Source organism: Spinacia oleracea, chromosome 5, assembly GCF_020520425.1.
Source record: "Spinacia oleracea cultivar Varoflay chromosome 5, BTI_SOV_V1, whole genome shotgun sequence".
NCBI classification, from domain to species: domain Eukaryota; kingdom Viridiplantae; phylum Streptophyta; class Magnoliopsida; order Caryophyllales; family Amaranthaceae; genus Spinacia; species Spinacia oleracea.
Genome location: NC_079491.1, coordinates 83,590,581 through 83,594,694, shown reverse-complemented (window position 1 = coordinate 83,594,694; position 4,114 = coordinate 83,590,581). Strand labels below are relative to the sequence as shown.

At 33.3% G+C, this 4,114-nt stretch overlaps 1 long non-coding RNA gene across 4 annotated transcripts; it reads right to left on the bottom strand.

The window, feature by feature from the left end:
- Positions 1-960: 960 nt before the first annotated feature.
- On the bottom strand, positions 961-3,752 carry LOC110797223 (uncharacterized). 4 transcript variants are annotated; one of them, XR_008921470.1, is made up of 7 exons: positions 3,457-3,752; positions 2,308-2,359; positions 2,096-2,198; positions 1,907-2,008; positions 1,675-1,793; positions 1,535-1,589; positions 961-1,433 (listed from the first exon to the last, which is right to left on the bottom strand). It is a non-coding gene; the product is annotated as an uncharacterized lncRNA (long non-coding RNA). The 4 variants fall into 4 exon arrangements; XR_008921468.1 differs by having other exon boundaries at positions 1,535-1,573; XR_008921469.1 differs by having other exon boundaries at positions 961-1,589.
- Between the last annotated feature and the right edge of the window lie 362 nt (positions 3,753-4,114).

The window sequence follows — 4,114 nt, the reverse complement described above, 5'->3', positions numbered from 1 at the left end:
GGGAATTGGAAATGTATCTTAGTGAAGCTAATAAGTATTTTAGTTTCATAAAATGTACATAATTCTTATAGATATATAAGAAGTTTAGTGGGAATACGTAAAACTTAATTGGTCCTATGTGTATCACACACATATCTCTCTATTGTGAAATAACATTCAAATGCTAATGACTTAGATTTGAAATTATTCATCAATGATGGACCATGGCGAAACTTAGTACATACTGGGTATTAAGATCTATATACAAAGATCTTATAATATTGTTTTGGATTAAGTAATGGAATTTACTAAATCAAACACGAAATACTCCATTGGAGATATTCGACCCATGTGAATAAATCTAAGTAATGAATGTTTGAACTATGTATAAGCATTTACTAAGTTAAAAATCAAAGGATCTAAGTGAGATTCTTAACCTATATTATATGTCAAAGAATTTAGCTGCATTTAGTATCTACTGAAACTAGAATGAGCTAAAGTTACATGAATAGAATTCAATTGGGAATTATTTTGCAAAAGAATTTATCATGTATGATATAATATGAGGATCGCCAAAAACGTATCGTATGACTTTAGGCACGACGAACATATACCAATCTCTATTGATCTAAGTGAAGATCAACTAGATTGAAATCAAGAATACTTATGGTACTTGAAAAGGTACATAGGAATAGTTCTTGATTCAAGGAAATAAAGATATCCTAAATATTGATGCTACACGCATAAACACTGGTAAAGGATCAAGCAAGATCCCTTTGGAGTTAACCATTGGCAAGGACGAGCTATAGAGCATCGTGTTTTGAAATGGAAACATGGATCGGAGACCATGAGTTGTTGCGTGGGAAATCAAATATTAATTTCTATGTTCTAAGATACAGTTGGAAAGTCTTCCACATATCCGTGAACTGCTTGGAAAAGTAAATCCAAACAAAGCATCACTAGCAACCTAAACAATTTAAGTAAAAGTACTTCTTGCCTAAGAAGCAATAAAACAGAGTTGTTTATATTAATGAGTTTTTCACTGAGGACAGTTTCCTTAGTTAACCGTTCTCTATTCCCCCATTTTCTTTAAAATCACATTATATTTGACCAGATCACGATAATTACAAAAAGTGAGGATTTCCTTTGGCTAAAAAGATCTTCACAGTTACAGAATAAATATAATGTAACAAAACCAAACATTATTTTTTGTTGATATGACATTCCCACATCTTTAACAGGTCTAGTTTCAATGCTTCCTACTGGGCTTGGCTTCCTTGATTGTTGCTTGTCATATTCAGTATTCTCTTGCATCGACGCTTCCATAATACACACACGTTGTAGCACCAACAAGGACCACATACTCCTAGAATCACCACCAAGAAAACCAAACACCACATTCAACTATGCTCTTATGCTATCTCCACACACTTGACAATCTCCTATTTGGAAATCTGTATAAATAGACACCCTAAATAAGTATAGTAAAGACATGACAGATATGTTATGCAACAAGATTCTAGATGATAAAATAGAGGATAAAGCCTCCACTTACTTCAGAATCTTCATTAACTAGGTGACCATTTGGCAATTTCTATAGCACAAACAAACTGAAGTTTTTAAAAGTCTATAAATAAAATATATGACTTGAAGAATGAATTGAAACACAAAAGATCAGGAGACAGGTAAAACTACCTGATCAAATCATAAATGTTGGAGTAAATTCTGATGTAGAGCTAGCGGGTGTTATAGACAATGATTGTTGCCAAATGATCTTATTTTCTGATTCCATGTCACAAATTTTGTTTTCAAGCCTGTAAAAAAGGATCACTGCTTAATAACCAGCTTCAAATCAGGTGATGGTATGTATGGTAATTGATAAAAACTACAGAAGAAATGAAAAATAAAAAAGTAGCACTTGAATCACCTTTGCATGTTTGTCTTTAGTTTTATCATTTTCGATTCCGCATCTAGTGCCTGCTTCAAACGTTCTTTTGATCGGTTTACCATGTTCGATTTGAGAAAGATACTGAAATATAGGTGTAGTGCTCAGGACAGAAACAATGTGAAAGATAGTCAAATTACATTCTGATTAACACTAGTCTAAGATGCAAACCTGATGAAGGAATCTGCCACTAGTTCTTGACCAATATTCTTCACAGCAACAAAGGAACAAAAAAAGATCCAGAAAAACTTTGGGCCTCTTGGCATCAATGCCCCTGAAATTAGAGAGTTATCAAAATAAGACCAATCACCTAACCTATTCTAAAGATGCTACCATCACAGAGAAAAACTTCCTTCAATACCGTGTTAGATCATAGAGGGTACCTTATTGCTCATAATGGTGTATACCTTCTCTTGCTTCTCCTCTCAAAAGTCCCTGTTAAGTGTCATAAAAATCACAAAAAATAAAAACATATAGGATATTCCTGGCAATTGAAAATACATTACTACCATGGTTGTTTCTTTCACTAAGATGCAATAGTTCAATGGCCAGAGGTAACTGAAAAGGCTTTCCAAACAACTTTCTCTTGTATAGTTGTTTTTGGTTCTTCCACTCATTTATGAAGAATATACTAAATCATATCAATAGAAAATAAGGTGGCACAAAAATACACACTTTAACAATCAATAACAAGAGCAGTGGACAGACATGTAGAAGTCAATACAAAATTTCAAAAACCAAAAATCCAATGTGTTTTGTACTCTTCTTTCTTGGGAGGGGGGGTGGGGGGTGGGGGGGGGGGGGGGGGGGGTGGATGAATTCATAAGCAGCTAGAGAAATGCATTTTGATTGAATAAAAAGCTAGTCATTACTAAGTTCTAGTCAACTAATGAAATTATTAACCTAATATCACTCAAATCGAGTTTATGTACTAAACAGGGAAAGATCTTTTCACAACTATATTTCTAAAACAAATAAGATCATTTCAAGAATTTCAATTTACAAAAGAATGGGTCATACTAGTGTAGCAAGCAGATTCTTCTGTCACAACAATCACTGCGAAGGTATAAGCAGATTCTTATGTCACAACAATCACTTCTAAGCTCCAATCCTTTTATATGAAGAAAACTAAACACTAGAATTCATCATTAACTAATTAACTTGATCTCCTGATATGGGGGAGCAATTAATCACCATTTGAATAGGTATAGATATAACTAATTAACTTTAATAAGACTCCCAAGCTCAATGTTGACATGCTTTAATTTTTGCTCCCACTAACTTTGCAGTACTCGCAGGGTGAGGGGAGCGCTAAACATTGATACAGACGTAGCCTTGAAGAGCCAAATCCGTGAAAAATTTATAGCATTACACCATATAAATCAATGAAATAAATATCATAATTATAGATCACTTGCAGCTAGAGAAAACTAAGCAAATTAACAGCACAAACTAAAAAGCTAAAATTTATATCTAAATAAATTAAACGGAACCACGAAATAAGTCGGGTTCTGTTATCTGAGGCAACGAACCTGCTAATCGGAGGTGGCCCAATAAATCTTTCTTGCCCAAAGCTACACATTTTCGGCGAACCATCAAATTCTCCGGGGAAGGATACACTGCGTGAGTTCTTTAACTGATAAAGCTCTATGATTTCGATCTTCGAAACTTCAATTGATGACTCGTACATGGCTGCCCGGGTTAATTTGAAGGCTTTGGATTTGAGAGGTTCATAATTTAGGGTTTCTAGTATTGGAGAATCTAGGGTTTAGAGATTAAGGGAAGTAGGGAGGGAGAAGCAGAGATGCAGGAATAAAAGACACAAAACCGTACATTATAGGATGAATTTAACATAATTTTTACCACTTTTTAAAAACAAAAAGGGTAATTTTAATAATTACTATATTAAGTATTTTAAATTTCATTATTGTACACAAAAGAATATAAAACAGTTATCTTGTACAAAGCTTTATATTTTACTAAGTATTTTAAATTTAATTATTACTTTTTGTTATTTAAAAGCATACAAGACTTTAGGTAAGGTAACAGTTCTTTATTCTTTTATTCACACAACGGTTATAAAAGAAATTTGTTCTCTATACTTCTAGAAAACGCTTAACAAACTTAACTGTTCTCTATTTAGCGTTTTCTATTCCTTATTTTGTAGTAGTGGTAGATCACATGTCTGCT